The 17,725-nt window shown below is 37.5% G+C and overlaps 1 non-coding gene across 1 annotated transcript; it reads right to left on the bottom strand.

The window, feature by feature from the left end:
- Positions 1 to 16,249: 16,249 nt before the first annotated feature.
- Positions 16,250 to 16,321, bottom strand: TRNAC-GCA. Its single transcript has one exon. It is a non-coding gene; the product is annotated as a tRNA-Cys (tRNA).
- Positions 16,322 to 17,725: the final 1,404 nt, after the last annotated feature.

Genomic DNA, 17,725 nt, shown 5'->3' with positions numbered 1-17,725 from the left:
CAAAAAAAAAACTACAGGCCAATATCACTGATGAACAAAGATGCAAAAATCCTTAACAAAATTCTAGCAATCAGAATCCAACAACACATTAAAAAGATCATACACCGTGACCAAGTGGGCTTTATCCCAGGGATGCAAGGGTTCTTCAATATACGCAAATCAATCAGTGTAATACACCATATTAACAAATTGAAAAATAAAAGCCATATGACTATCTCAATAGATGCAGAGAAAGCCTTTGACAAAATTCAACATTCATTTATGATAAAAACTCTCCAGAAAGCAGGAATAGAAGGAACATACTTAAACATAATAAAAGCTATATATGAGAAGCCGACAGCACACATTATCCTCAATGGTGAAAAATTGAAAGCATTTCCCCTAAAGTTAGGAACAAGACAAGGATGCCCACTTTCACCACTACTATTCAACATAGTTTTGGAAGTTTTAGCCATAGCAATCAGAGGAGAAAAAGAAATAAATGGAATCCAGATGGAAAAGAAGTAAAACTCTCACTGTTTGCAGATGACATGATCATCTACATAGAAAACCTTAAAGACCCCACCAGAAAATTACTAGAGCTAATCAATGAATATAGTAAAGTTGCAGGATATAAAATCAGCACACAGAAATCCCTTGCATGCCTATACACTAATAATGAGAAAATAGATAAATTAAGGAAACAATTCCATTCACCATTGCAACGAAATGAATAAAATACTTAGGAATATATCTACCTAAAGAAACTAAAGACCTATATATAGAAAACTATAAAACACTGGTGAAAGAAATCAAAAAGGACACTAATAGATGGAGAAATATACCGTGTTCATGGTTCAGAAGAATCAATATAGTGAAAATGAGTATACTACTCAAAGCAATCTATAGATTCAATGAAATCCCTATCAAGCTACCAACGGTATTTTTCACAGAGCTAGAACAAATAATTTCACAATTTGTATGGAAATACAAAAAACCTCTAATAACCAAAGCCATTTGATAAAGAAGAATGGAACTGGAGGAATCAACCTGCCTGACTTCAGGCTCTACTACAAAGCCACAGTCATCAAGACAGTATGGTACTGGCACAAAGACAGAAATATACATCAGTGGAACAAAATAGAAAGCCCAGAGAGAAATCCATGCACCTATGGACACCTTATCTTTGACAAAGGAGGCAAGAATATACAATGGAGAAAAGACAATCTCTTTAACAAGTGGTGCTGGGAAAACTGGTCAACCACTTGTAAAAGAATGAAACTAGAACACTTTCTAACACCATACACAAAAATAAACTCAAAATGGATTAAAGATCTAAACATAAGACCAGAAACTATAAAACTCCTAGAGGATAACATAGGCAAAACACTCTCCAACATAAATCACAGCAGGATCCTCTGTGACCCACCTCCCAGAATATTGGAAATAAAAGCAAAAATAAACAAATGGGACCTAATTAAAATTAAAAGCTTCTTCACAACAAAGGAATCTATAAGCAAAGTGAAAAGACAGCCTTCAGAATGGGAGAAAAATAATAGCAAAGCAAGCAACTGACAACTAATCTCAACAATATGCAAGCAAATCCTGTAGCTCAAATCCAGAAAAAAATAAACGACCCAATCAAAAAATGGGCCAAGTAACTAAATAGACATTTCTTCAAAGAAGACATACAGATGGCTAACAAACACATGAAAAGATGCTCAACATCACTCATTATCAGAGAAATGCAAATCAAAAACACAATGAGGTACCATTTCATGCTAGTCAGAATGGCTGTGATCCAAAAGTCTAAAAGCAATAAATGCTGGAGAGGGTGTGGAGAAAAGGGAACCCTCTTACACTGTTGGTGGGAATGCAAACTAGTACAGCCGCTATGTGGAGATTTCTTAAAAAAAACTAAAAATAGAACTGCTTTATGACCCAGAAATCCCACTGCCGGGCATACACACCAAGGAAACCAGAATTGAAAGAGACACGTGTACCCTAATGTTCCTTGCAGCACTGTTTATAATAGCCAGGACATGGAAGCAACCTAGATGTCCATCAGCAGATGAATGGATAAGAAAGCAGTGGTACATATACACAATGGAGTATTACTCAGCCATGAAAAAGAATACATTTGAATCAGCTCTAATGAGGTGGATGAAACTGGAGCCTATTATACAGAGTGAAGTAAGCCAGAAACAAAAAACACCAATACAGTATACTAATGCATATATATGATATTTAGAAAGATGCTAACGATAACCCTGTATGTGAGACAACAAAAGAGGCACAGATGCGATAACCCTGTATGTGAGACAACAAAAGAGGCACAGATGTATGGAACAGTCTTTTTGACTCTGTGGGAGAGGGAGAGGGTGGGATGATTTGGGAGAATGGCATTGAAACATATATAATATCATATAAGGAATGAATCACCAGTCCAGGTTTGATGCAGGATACAGGATGCTTGGGGCTGGTGCACTGGGATGACCCAGAGGGATGGTAGGGGGAGGGAGGTGGGAGGGGGGTTCAGGATGGGGAACACGTGTACACCCATGATGGATGCATGTTGATGTATGGCAAAACCAATACAATATTGTAAATTAATTAGCCTCCAATTAAAATAAATTTAAATTTAAAAATAAAAAAATGAAATAAAAGTAATGTAATTTGGAAAAAAAGAAGTAAAATTGCCATGTTTGCTGATGGCAAAATACCATAGATAGAAAAATCCTAAGTTCTCTACTGAGGAAAAAAACTATTAGATATAACGAATTCAGTAAATTTGTTAGATAAAAAATTAAACACAGAAATCTACCTCATTTTTAAGTACTAACAATATAAAAATGAAACTTAAAGAAACACATTTACAGTTACATGAGAAAGATTAAAATACCTAGGAATAAATCTAAGGTGGTAAAGAACTTGATTTCAGAAAACTATAAGACATTGATTAAAGAAAGTGAAAGTGAAAGTCACTTAGTCATGTCCGACTCTTTGCTACCCCATGGACTATACAGTCCATGGAATTCTCCAGGCCAGAATACTTGAATGGATAGTCATTCCCTTCTCCAGGCTATCCTCCCAACTCAGGGATCAAACACAGGTCTCCCACATGGCAGGTGGATTCTTTACCAGGTGAGCCACAAGGGTATGGGTAGCCTATCCCTTCTCCAGGGGATCTTCTAACCCAGGAATCAAACTGGGTCTCCTGCATTGCAGGTGGATTCTTTACCAGACAACACTAACAAATGGAAAAACACACCATGCTCATAGGTGGGAGAATTAATATTGTTAAAAAGGCAACACTACCCAAGGGAATCTACAGATTCAGTGTAACCCCTGTCAAATTACCAATGGCATTTTTTACAGAATTAGGCCCCCCAAAATTGTAAAATTTATATAGAAACACAAAAGACCATACAATCTTAAGAAAGAAGAGCAAAACTAGAGGTATCATGCTCTCTGATTTCAATCTATACTAAAATAATCAAAATATATGCTACTGCACAAATACACATATGCATATCAACGGACCAGAATAGAGTGCCTAGAAATAAAGCCACACATATATGGTCAATTAATCTATGACAAAGGAGGCAACAATATACAATGAGGAAAAGAAAACCTCTTCAAATAAATCATGTTGAAAAAACTAGACATGCAAAAGAATGAACCTTGAATACTTTCTCACACCATATATAAAACAGTAACTAAAATTTATTAAAGCCTTTATTTATTAAGACCTGAAAACCATAAAACCCCTAGAATTAAGCATTGACAGTACACATTTTGACATTGGTCTTAACAATATTTTTTTGGCTATATCTCTTCAGGCAAGGGGAATACAAGCAAAAGTAAACAAATTGAATTACATCAAACTAAAAATGTTTCGCATAGTGAAGGAAGATATAAAAAAAAATCAAAAGGCCTCTTACTGAATGGGAGAAGTTAGGTGTAAATTATATATCTCAGTTCAGTTCAGTCGCTCAGTCGTGTCCAACTCTGTGATTCTATGGACTGCAGCACGCCAGGCTTCTCTGTCCATCACTAAATCCAGGAGCTTGCTCAAACTCATGTCCATCAATTTGGTGATGCCATCCAACCACCTTATCCTATGCCATCCCCTTCTGCTCCTGCCTTCAATCTTTCCCAGCATCAGGGTCTTTTCCAATGAGTCAGCTCTTCGCATCAGGTGGCCAAAGTATTGCAGTTTCAACATCAGTCCTTGCAATGAATATTCAGAACTTGTTTCCTTTAGGATTGACTGGTTTGATCTCCTTGAAGACCACATAAGAGTCTTATCCAACACCACAGTTCAAAACATCAATTCTTCAGTGCTCATCATTCTTTAAGTTCAACTCTCACATCCATACATGGCTACTGGAAATGATATATGTTAAGGGGTTAATATCTAAAATATACAAAGAACTCACACAACATCAAAAAATCAAGCAAACTTAATAGCAAATGGGCACAGGATCTGAATAGATGTGTTTCCAAGAAGACCTAAATATGGCCAATGGGCACATGAAAAATATGCTGAACATCATTAATCATCAGGAAAATGCAGGTCAAAACCACAATGAGATATCACCTCAGAACTGTCAGAATGTGTATATCTATGGCTGATTCATGCTGAAGTTTGACAGAAAACAGCAAAATTGTGTAAAGCAACTATCCTTCAATAAAAAATAAATTAAATAAATTTTAAAAGATAGCAAAAAAACACATATTGACAAGGCTGTGGAGAAAAGCAAACTCTCTTGCACTATTAGTGGAAAAAAATGATACAGCCTCTATAGAAAACAGCATGTAATTTCCCTACAAAATAAAAATTAAGCTACCATACATTCTAGTAATTCCACTTCTAGGATTTCTTTTTCTAAATAAAACATTAGTTTGGGTATATATATATATATATATATATATATATATATACACACACACACACACATATACACATGCACACACCTGTGTTCAATGTAACATTATTTACACCAGCCAAGATATGGAAGCAACTGTGGTGTCCATTGACAGTTGAACGGATAAAGAAGAAACATGTATATGTGTATTTATACTCAATTAAATAATATTAAGCCATAAAATAGTGAAATCTTGCCTGTTTCAAAAAATATGGGTTGGCCTAGAGGCTGTTATGCTAAGTGAAATAAGTTAAAGACAAATACCATATGAACTGACTTATATGTGGAATCTGAAAAAGAAAAATGACCCAACATAACAAAACATAAACAGATTTGCAAATGCAAAGGATATAGGTGATTGTCAGAAGAAGAATGGACAAAGAGTGAAATACTGAGTGAAATTAAGAGATACAAAGTTCTGGTTATAAAATAAATAAGTCATGAAGATGTAACACACAGCAGAAGAAATACAGTCTCTATATTTTAATAGTATATAATGCAGGCCAGTGGCAACAGAGAGACCAGGGAGCCCTCTGCCCCTGGGAATCCCCCAACATCAACTCCAACCTCCCCTAGACCCTCTTCCAGACACCAGCAGGGCTTTTGCCTCGATCCCAGGCCACACGTTGACCAACACCCAATGGCTACATGCTCAATGAGGATCAGCAGTGGGACAAGCTGGGCACTGGGCATGTCATCCAGCCATGTGGAGCTGCAGAAGGGCATGTCCAAGCTAGTTAGGACTTGACAAAATGTGGTCCACTGGAGAAGGCAATGGCAAACCACTTCAATATTCTTGCCTTGAGAACCCCATGAACAGTATGAAGAGTCAAAAAGTTATGACACTGAAAGATAAGCCCACCAGGTTGGTAGGTGTCCAATATACTTCTGGAGAAAAGCAGAGAAATATCTATGGAAAGAAAGAAGAGTTTGAGCAAAAGAGGAAACCACACATAGCTGTGGTAGTGTCTGGTGGTAAAAGTAAAATTCAATGCTTTAAAGAACAATATTACATTGGAACCTGGAATGTTGGGTCCCTGAATCAAGGTAAATTGAATGTGGCCAAACAGGATATGGCAAGAGTTAACATAGGCATTTTAGGAATAAGTGAACTAAAATGGATGTGAGTGGGTGGATTTAATCCAGATGACCATTATATTTACTACTGTGGGCAAGAATTTCTTAGAAGGAATGGAGTAGCTGCATAGTCAACGAAAGACTCCAAAATGCAGTACTTGGTTTCAATTAAAAAAATGATCTTGGTTCATTTCCAAGGCAAACCATTCAATATCACAGTAATCCAAGTCTACGCCCCAACCATTAATCCCTAAGAAGCTGAAGTCAAACAATTCTATGAAGACCTACAAGCCCTCACAAAACTAACACCAAAAAGAGATGTTCCTTTCATCACAGGGTATTGAATGCAAAAGTAGGAAGTCAAGAGTTACCTGGAGTAACAGGCAAGTTTGGCCTTGGAGTACAAAATGAAGCAGGGCAAATGCTCATGGAGTTTTGCCAAGATAACACACTGGTCATAGCAAACACCCTCTTCCAACAACACAAGAGATGACTCTACACATAGGCATCACTGGATGGTCATTACTGAAATCAGATTTATTACATTTTTGCAGTCTAAGAAGGAGAAGCTCTATACAGACAGCAAAAACTAGACCTGGAGTTGATTGTGGCTCAGATCATCAGCTCCTTATTGGAAAACTCAGGCTCAAATTGAAGAAAGTAGAGAAAACCACTAGGCCATTCAAATATGACATAAATCAAATCCCTTAGATATACAGTGGATGTGACAAATAGATTCAAGGGACTGGATATGGTAGAAAGAGTGCCTGAAGAACTATGGATGGAGGTTTATAACATTGTACAAGAGGTGGTGAGCAAAGCCATCCCCAAGAAAAAGACATTCAGGAAGGCAAAGTGGTTGTCTGAGGAGGCCTTACAAACAGCTAAGAAAAGAAGAAAAGTGAAAGGCAAAAGAGAAAGGGAAAGATATACCCAACTGAATGCAAGGCTCCAGAGAAGAGCAATGAGAGATAAGAAACACTTCTTAAGTGAAAAATGCAAATAAATAGAGGAAAACAATAGGATGGGAAGGCTAGAGATCTCTTCAAGAAAATTGGAGACACCAAGGGAACATTTCATGCAAAGACAGGCACAATAAAGGACAAAAACAGCAAGACTTAATAGAAGCAGAAGAGATTAAGAATAAGTGGCAATAATACGCAGAACTGTACAAAAAAGCTCTTTATGACCCACATAACCACAATGGTATGGTACCTCACCTAAAGCCAGACATCGTGGAGTGTGAAGTCAAGTGGGCCATAGGAAGCATTACTGTGAACAAAGCTAGTGGAGGTGATGGAATGCCAACTGAGTTATTTTAAATCCTAAAAGATGATGCTCTTAAAGTGCTCCACTCAATATGCCAGCAAATTTGGAAAACCCAGCAGTGGCTAAAGAACTTGAAAAGGTCATATTTCATTCCAATCCCAAAGAAAGGTAGTGTCAAAGAAGGTTCAAGTTACCATACAACTGCACTCATTTCACTAGCTAGCAAGATTATGCTGAAAACCCTTCAAGCTAGGCTTCAGCAGTGTGTTAACTGAGAACTTCCATATGTTCAAGCTGAATTTAGAAAAGGCAGAGGAACCAGAGGTCAAATTGCCAGCATCTGTTGGATCATTGAAACAGCAAGGTAATTCCAAAAATACATCTACTTCTGCTTCATTGACTATGCTAAATCACTTGACTGTATGAATCACAACAAACTGTGGAATATTCTTAAAGAAATAGGAATACCAAACCACCTTAACTGCCTCCTTAGAAACTTGTATGCAGAACAAGAAGCAACAGTTATAACTAGACCTGGAACAATGGACTCCGAAAGGAAAGGAGTATGTCAACATTGGGAAAGGAGTATGTCAACACCGTATATTGTAACCCTGTTTATTTAAATTATATGCAGAATCATTATGTGAAATGCTGAGTTGGATGAAGTACAAGTTGGAATTAAAATTCATGGGAGAAATATCAACAACTTCAGATATGCAGATACCGCTTTAATGGCAGAAAGTGAAGAGTAACTAAAGAGCATCTTTTTTTTTTTTAAATTTTATTTTATTTTTAAACTTTACTTCATTTTGATATTTGGCAAAACTAAAGAGCCTCTTGATGAAGGTGAAAGAGGAGAGTGAAAAGGCTAGCTTAAACTCAACATTCAAAAAGCAAAGATCATAGCATCTAGACCCATCACTTCATGGCATGTAGGTATATAGTTGAAACAGTTTGAGATTTCATTTTCTTGGGCTCCAAAATCACTGTGGACAGTGACTTCAGCCAAAAAATTAAAAACCCCTTGCTCCTTGGAAGAAAAGCTATGACAAACCTCGATAGTGTATCAAAAAGCAGAGGCATCATTTTGCCAACAAAGTCTATGTAGTCAAAGCTATGGTTTTTCCAGTAGTCATGTATGGATGTGAGAGTTGGGACCATAAAGAAGGCTTATCACCAAAGAATTGATGCTTTTGAAACTGTGGCACTGTAGAAGACTCTTGAAAATCCCTTGGACAGCAAAGAGATCAATCCAGTCAGCCCTAAAGGAGATCAACTCTGAATATTCATTGGTAGGAATGGTGCTGAAGCTGAAGCTCCAGTGTTTTGGCCACCTGATTCGAAAAGCCGACTCATTGGAAATGCCCCTGATGCTGAGAAAGATTGAGGGCAATAGGAGAAGGGGGAACAAAGGATAAGACAGTTGGATAACATTACTGACTCAATGGATGTGAGTTTAAGAAAACTCATGAAGGACAGGAAAGCCTGGCATGCTGCAGTTCATGGGGTCACAAAAAATCAGACACAACATAGCTATTGAACAACAACACATACAAATTTTGTATCGTGACAGATAGTAACTAGGTTTGTTATGGTCATTTATTTGTAATGTATAATAATATCAAATGAGTACTTTATACATGAAATTAAGAATACTGTAAGTCAATTAAACTTAAAGAAATCCTAACTCCTTTTTTCCTCTCATAACACTTCTTCTATTTCCCTAACACTTCTGGTTCTGTTACCAGTCAAATTTATCTAATAATCATTTCATCTAAAATTATACCTTAATTTTATTATTGGTTTAATCCCATAAAGTAGATTAGTCATTTTTGGTAACTTCTTTTATTATTGCATGGCTTTTTGAATTAGTGAGTTATAGTCGCTCAGTTGTGTCTGAGTCTTTGCAATCCTGTGGACTGTAGCCTGTCAAGCTCCTTTGTACATGAAATTCCCCAGGCAAGAATACTGAAATGGGTTGCCATTTCCTTCTCCAGGGATGGATTTTTAATGCATTTTATTGATAAGCATGTATAAGGCAAAGCAATACTGTCTATGACAACAAAACAAACCACCAAATATTTACTATTGCAAAGATGATGGATGCTTATTTCTTACTCAAAAGAAGGCAAAGTAGATATTTTTATCAATTGATATATCTTCTCCAAATGGTGATTATAGACATGCACTTTTTCCATATTTGAGCAACTATTCCATATTAAAACATAGCTTCCCAAATGTGATCATTTTTATTAAGTCAGAAGAAAGAGAGAGAATGTTGAAGATTATGTGTGGAAGGTAATTTAGGTCAGGCCTAAGGTGGCAAGTGAAAGAATCTCTTTTATTCATATTCTGTTATTTAGAGTTCAGTCGAATGACCACAGTTAGCTGCAAGAGAAGCTTGAAAACAGTCTACCATGTGTGCTCAATAAGAACATAGATTTTAATTAGCAGTTATTTCAGCTCTGCTACAGTGACTTTTACCTTAATTGTTTATTTCCAACAGATTTTTATAATATTTGTGTCATTTTATGAATACTGGGATTCTTTAGATCATTGCAGATACTTCTTTTTCTTTATTTCATTTTTTAGGAATATATTTAAGTTTTTGGCAGCTTTACTAAGGATAGTTTCTTCTATTCTCTATGTTTTAGCAAAAAGTACTTATTAATTGCAATCTATATATTAATTACAACATATTAAAGACATTTTGTGATGAAGACCCTATTACTATAGTCAGCTTGATTACAAAATAATTATGGGTATTGTTGCTCTCAATATCTTTGTGCATTTTCACATCAAAAATTACATAGTTAATTATTAGAAAATGATAACTATGTGTGGAATTGTATAAATTTAATAAGTATTGTATATAGGCCAAATATATCTGCTTCAGCATTATTTAAGATACTGAAAAGTAAGAAGCAATACAAATGTCAGACAATAGCATACATTTAACAGACTATTCTGCTGCTATTTAAAAGAAAACTTAAGGCATGTGGACATGCTTATGACATAAGCAGGGTACTGGTGATAAGTGTTAACAAGAGCATATTTTTTAGAAAGTAGTCAAGTGTGACTAATTGATGGGATATTGGACTTCTTTACTTTTATTCATTTTCTGAAATTTCTAATTTACTTTTATAATGGATTACCCAGTACAATAATATCACTCATCTCGTCATACACTTCATTCACTCTGCCCCCTTTTCTCTCACCTTAGACTGTTCCCCCTAGACTATATTGTCACCTGCTTATTTAACTTACATGCAGAGTACCTCATGCAAAATGTCAGGTTGAATGAATCGCAAGCAGGAATCAAGATTGCCAAGAGAAATGTCAGCAATCTCAGATATGCAGATGAGACCACTCTAATGGCAGAAAGTGAAGAGGAATTAAAGAATCTCTTGATGAGGGTGAAATAAGAGGCTAAAAAAGCTGGCTTAAAACTCATCATTCAAAAATTCAAGATTCTGACATTCAGTCCATCACTTCATGGCAAATAGAATGGGGAAAAGTGGAAGCAATGACAGATTTTATTTTGGGGGGACTCACAAATCACTGCAGATTGTGGCTGCAGCCATTAGATGATGCTTGCTTCTTGGAAGCAAAGTAATGACAAACCTAGACAACATACTAGAAAGCAGAGACATCACTGTTCTGACAAATTTCTCTATAGTCAAAGCTATGGTTTTGGAATTTGAGCCTCCCTGGTAGCTCAGATGATAAAGAATCTGACTGAAATTCAGGAGACTCAGGTTTTAACTCTGGGTTGGGAAGATCCCTTGGCAAAGGAAGTGGCAACTCACTTCAGTATTCTTGCCTGGAAAACCCCATGGACAAAGGAGCTTGATGGCCTATAGTCCATGTGGTCGCAAAGAGTTGGACACGACTGAGCGACTAACACATAGATACGGTTTTTGCAGCAGTCATGTTTGGATGTGAGACTTGCATCATAAAGAAGGCTGAGATCTGAAGAACTGATGGTTTCAAATTGTGGTGCTGGAGAAGACTCTTGAGGGTCCCTTGGACTGCAAGCAGATCAAGCTCAGTCATTCTTAAAGGAAATCAACCCTAAATATTCATTGGAAGGACTGATGCTGAAGCTGAAGCTCCAATACTTCGGCCACCAGATTTGAAGAGCCAGCTCCTTGGAAAAGACTCTGATGCTGGGAAAGACTGAAGGTTAAAAAAAAAAAAAAAGAGGTGGCAGAGGATGAGATAGTTAGATAACATCACCGACTCAATGAACAAATATCTGAGCAAACTCCAAGAGATAGTGAAGGACATGGGGAGCCAGTTATGTTGCAATCCATGGGGTCACAAAGAATTGGACATGACTTAGTCACTGAATAGCAACAAAAACTATTTTCCACATTTTCCAGAATGATCTATCAAGGAAATATAAATCTGACCACTACACTGGCCCATCAAAATGCTTCTTGTTATTGATACATTGTCAACTAGAGCATGGTAATTAGTAGTGAAATATGCTAGAATAGATAAATGAGTTAATGAATGAATAACTTAATTAATCCTCCTCCCATTTTACAGATAGGCTATTAAAGCCTAACTATTGTTGCTGTTCAGTCACTTGGTCATGTCCAACTCTTTGCAACCCCATGGACTACAGCATGCCAGGATTCCCTATCCATCACCATCTCCCAGAGCTTGCTCAAACTCATGTTTATTGAGTTGGTGATGCCATCCAACCATCTCATCCTCTGTCATCCCCTTCTCTTCCTGCCTTCAAGCTTTCCCAGCATCAGGGTCTTTTCTAATGAGTCATCTCTTCGCATCAGGTGGCCAAAGTATTGCAGCTTCAGCGTCAGTCCTCCCAATGAATATTCAGGATTGATTTTCTTTAGGATTGACTGGTCTTATCTCCTTGCTGTCCAAGGGACTCTCGAAGAGTCTTCTCCAATACCATAGTTCAAAAGCATCAGTTCTTTAGTTCTCAGCCTTCTTTATGGTCCAACTCTCAAACCCACACATGATTACTGGAAAAACCATAGCTTTGACTATGTAGACCTTTGTTGGCAAGGTAATGTCTCTGCTTTTAAATATGCTGTCTAGTTTTGTCATAGCTTTTCTTCCAAGGAGCAAGAGTCTTTTAATTTCATGGCTGTAGTCACCATCTGCAGTGATTCTGAAGCCCAAGAAAATAAAGTCTGTCACCATTTCCATTGGTTAAAGCCTAGAGAAGGGAGTGATTTGGTCATGATCGTTGAGCATATCACTGACCAATATGAGACTAGAACTAAAGCTCCCTGATTTTCAGACCACAGCTCTATCTATCTTGTGTACTCTCTGATCTTAGGCTGACCATTGGAACATCTATTTAGTGAGTCAAGATGACTGCCAAGGCCAGAATACTGAGCACTTGCTGGATGTAGGATAAGAATTAGATGATTGCTCTTCTCTCATCAGCTTGATTGAACATTCCAGACTTTGTCATTCCTACAATGTGAAAACAATACCAAAATTAGAATAGCTTCCATTTCTTGGGTACTTCCTCTGTACCAAATAATTTGCTAAATCTTTTATGAGTACTATCTTATTTAATTCTCTCAACAAATATAAAAGATAAATACCTTTGCTATCCCTACTTTACAAATGATGAAATTCATCAGGAAGTGAAGTAACCTGCTAAAATGAACACACAAATAAGGCATGAGATTGGGATTTGGACCTAGGTCTGTCTCATTGTAAAGCCTGTGATAGAATCCTCAAAAAATCAGTCCTGCCTTTCTCCCAATCTCTGCATTATTTGAACATGCTCATCAACACCCTTAATTTTCCACCAGCTCTAAAGGAGCCAATAGCTTTGAAAATAAGCAAATAGTGAAATTATTTGCATTCATTTGCTGCAGCAAAATGTGCTACAGAAAATTTAGAATTTTAAAATTAAATGTTATTTTCCTATTAATCAAAATTAGGACAAAATACACTTTTACAAAGGTCATATGCAAAATACAATGTTTTCAAGTATCAAATGCTCAGTAATTATGGAAAAACTCTGTTGGCACAGAAACCAGACTAGTGATTTTTATCCTCACTCTTCCTCAACTCCTACCATTATTCAGAGAAACATAAATTATCTTGAGAAACCTATATACAGGTCAGGAAGCAACAGTTAGAACTGGACATGGAACAACAGACTGGTTCCAAATAAGAAAAGGTGTACGTCAAGGTTGTATATTGTCACCCTGCATATTTAACTTATATACAGACTACATCATGAGAAATGCTGGGCTGGAAGAAGCACAAGCTGGAATCAAGATTGCTGGGAGAAATATCAATAACCTCAGATATGCAGATGACACCACCCTTATGGCAGAAAGTGATGATGAACTAAAAAGCTTCTTGATGAAAGTGAAAGAGGAGAGTGAAAAAGTTGGCTTAAAGCTCAACATTCAGAAAATGAAGATCATGGCATCTGGTTCCATCACTTCATGGCAGATAGATGGGAAAACAGTGGAAACAGTGTCAGACTTTATTTTTGGGGGCTCCAAAATCACTGCAGATGGTGATTGCAGCCATGAAATGAAAAGATGCTTACTCCTTGGAAGGAAAGTTATGACCAACCTACATAGCACGTTAAAAAGCAGAGACATTACTTTGCCAACAAAGGTCTGTCTAGTCAAGGCTATGGTTTTTCCAGTGGTCATGTATGGATGTGAGAGTTGGACTGTGAAGAAAGCTGAGCGCCAAAGAATTGTTGCTTTTGAACTGTGGCGTTGGAGAATTCTCTTGAGAGTCCCTTGGACTGGAAGGAGATCCAACCAGTCCATTCTAAAGGAGATCAGTCCTGGGTGTTCATTGGAAGGACTGATGCTAAAGCTTAAACTCCAATGCGTTAGCCACCTCATGCGAAGAGTTGACTCATTGGAAAAGACTGAGCTGTTCAGTTCAGTAGCTCAGTCATGTCCGACTCTTTGAGACCCCATGAATCGCAGCACGCCAGGCCTCCTGTCCATCACCAACTCCTGGAGTCCACCCAAACCCATGTTCATTGAGTCAGTGATGCCATCCAACCATCTTATCCTCTGTCGTCCCCTTCTGCTCCTGCCTTCAATCTTTCCTAGCATCAGGGTCTTTTCAAATGAGTCAGCTCTTCGCATCAGGTGGCCAAAGTATTGGAGTTTCGGCTTCAATATCAGTCCTTCCAATGAATACTCAGGACTGATCTCCTTTGGGATGGACTGGTTGGATCTGCTTGCAGTCCAAAGGACTCTCAACAGTCTTCTCCAACACCACAGTTCAAAAGCATCAATTCTTCAGCGCTCAGCTTTCTGTATAGTCCAACTCTCACATCCATACATGGCCACTGGAAAAACCATAGCCTTGACTAGATAGAGTAAATGGCTGTAATGGTTAAAAGAAATGTGACATGCATGTCCAAAGAAAGGAGATGAGTCACAGCAGTGAAACCTAAAACTCTAAAGACCTGGGTCAAAGACTTGGCTCTGGCATTGACTCACTGTGACACCTCAGATTAGTTCTTTTTGCTTCCTGGATCACATTTCATGTTCTTAAAGTATTAGATTCTGAATTTGATGCTTCTCTCTGAGGGCCTTTGAGCTTTCTTTTATTCTATGAGAGGTAGCTAAAAAGTGAGGGAGGTGGATAATCCTAGCCCAAAAGGCAGGAGATGTGAATTCTAGTCCAAGACCTACTAATTACTTTCTGTGTGACTTTGGATAAGTATCTTTCCCTTTCTGAGTCTCTGCATTCCAATTGGTTGAACTAGATAATCTATTGGTACTCTTTTAGTTTGTCATTCTAAAATTCCTACAAAAACTGACACATTTGTATTAGTTTCTTATTATTGGTTTAACAAGTTACCACAAACTTAGTGAGTTAAAACAATAAAAAAATATTATTCTATAGTTATTGATGTCAGAAATCAAACAAATCTCATTGGAAAATCAAGGATTCAGCAAGGCTGACTTTCTGGATGTTCTAGAGGAAAATCTATTTCCTTGCTTTGCAAGCTTCTATAGATTTTTTGCATTTCTTGACTTGTGGCCCATTCCTTCATCTTCAAAGTGAGCAGTGTAGAATCATCAAATGTGTTTCTCATTCTGAATCTCATTTCTCCTTCTTATGATTACATAGAAGCCACCTAGATAATTCAAGATAATATTCCTATCTTAAGATATTTAACTAAATCACATTTATAAAGTTTCTCTTGCTATATAATGTAACATACTTACAGATTCTGGGGATTAGCATATGAACATCTTTAGGAGGCCATTATTCAGCCTACTGCAGCTTTTGCACATAAGATGATACTCACATGATAATGTCAATAAAGACTTAAAAAGGTAGACAGATGTTTGAAAGCCCTTGTGAGTGCAGAAAGTGATAGGCTGCTCCAAAAACTAACACCACTTTAGGCTGTGTTAGTAAGTATAAATGTTGAGAATATGGGAAGAGACCGTTGTCAACAATGGTCAGACTACATCTAAATTACTTTGTTCAGATCAAGGTGCCATATTCTAAGTGGGATGAAACTATAAATTAGAACATGCCATGAGGGGAGTGAGAAGAATGCAGGAACTCAAAACTGTCATAAGAAAAGTAGTAATTGAGCTGAGAATATTCACCCCCAAAAAAGAAAACATAGAGGACATTTGATAGCTCTCTTCAAAAATATAGAGGACTATTTAATTAAAGTTGTGTTAGACATTAACTCTGGCTTTGAATGGCAGAACCAGGACCGATAATAAAGATATAAAGAGGGTAATTTCTGGTCAATTTAAGGGGGGAAACCTGCTGGTGGAGTTGACCTGAGATTAATCAGATCTGTGGTATGTTTGTGAGAAAGAGTGTGTGAGTATTGGTAGGGGTAAAAGTGAAAGTGAAGTTGCTCAGTCGTGTCTGACTCTTTGCGACCCCATGGACTGTAGCCTATCAGGCTCCTCCATCCATGGGATTTTCCAGGCAAGAGTGCTGGAGTGGATTGCCATTTCCTTCTCCAGGGGATCTTCCCCACCCAGGAATTGAACCTGGATCTCCTGCATTGCAGGCAGACGCTTTACCATCTGAGCCACCAGGGAAGCCCATTTGGTAGGCACAAAGATCAGAAGATACAAATAGGAGCTGAAAGAATATGCAGTAGGAATATTTTAGAGGGATTAAAGTGGAGAATGTTGAGGTAAAGAAATTCCTAAACCTGACTGATTATCACAAAAGCCTGTAAAAATACAGTTTCCAGATTCCCAACTGCAAACATTTGGATTCAGTAGGCTTAGGATGATGTCTAGGAATCAGTATTTTAACCTGTTTCACTGGTCATTGTAATAATCATCCTATCATGAGACTAATAGGTTAAATGACTAGCACTAAAGGTGGTTTTCTGATGTTTTCAGGTGATCTATAAAGTAGGGTTGCCTAAGAAACTTGTTCAGGCACTCCTAGGGGTCTTCCAGTTCTGGAGGTTCTGCCTGAAAATGGAAGCTGGTAGAGTAAAGCTTGTGGAAACCGGTAGAGCTTGATTAACACTTTATGGTGATTTGCCTTCAGGAGAAGTGGGTCTCTGAAATCAGGAAAGGCTTAACATAATAATTAAAAACAGGGTCATGAGCCTGGCTTCCTTTATTCAAATCTTAATTTTTTCATTACTAGCTTTGTAGATATGGAAAACTGGTTCACTTCTATGTCTCTCAGTTTCCTAAAGTGAAAAATGAGAGTGATAAGAGACATGCCTCATAGGATTAAGTGTTAAGTAAATTCTAAAGCATTTAGAAGACTTCCCACCATATAGTAAATGCATAACAAGTGTTAGCAATTATAACAGTTATTATAATTATATTTTCCTATTTTTCAAATAGAAAGACTCAGCAAAAACAGTTAGCTGGCATTCAGGATAGAGGACTTAATTACACGGGCCAGGGCCTGGGTTAATAGAAGAAACACATATTTCTCTTTGGATGGAGGCAACATATTTATCCTTCTTTCAAGACTAAAATATAGTGTTGTATGTAATAATGGCTTCTTTCTTTTTGCGGTAAAGAGCTCAGGTGGCTCAGTTTGGGTCCTAGGTGTGTTATATAGAGTTGCTGGCCTAGATGAACATCTGAAATGTAAAGTCACAAAGACTGACCTGGTGGTCAAAGCTGTGAGGGCATTTTCAGATGAGATTTCATTTACATTGGTAGAGTAAAGCATATTACTCTTTATGATGTGGGTAGGCCTCATCCATTCAGCTGAATATTTGAATATAATAAAAGGTGGATCTACTCCAAAGTAGAAGGAATTCTCCATCAGACCACCTCCAGACTGAAACTTCAATTCTTTCCTGACTTTCCAGCCTGCTAGTCTCTCACATCAGATTTTTGATTCACCAAGCCTCCACAATCAGGAGAAATGTGAGTCAATTCCTCAAAATAAGTCTCTTTATATATGCATATCCTATTGTTTCTGTTGGGAAGATCCCCTGGAGGAGGGCATGGCAAGCCACT

This window comes from Bubalus bubalis, chromosome X (assembly GCF_019923935.1).
Source record: "Bubalus bubalis isolate 160015118507 breed Murrah chromosome X, NDDB_SH_1, whole genome shotgun sequence".
NCBI classification, from domain to species: domain Eukaryota; kingdom Metazoa; phylum Chordata; class Mammalia; order Artiodactyla; family Bovidae; genus Bubalus; species Bubalus bubalis.
This window is presented reverse-complemented; position numbering and strand designations above follow the sequence as displayed.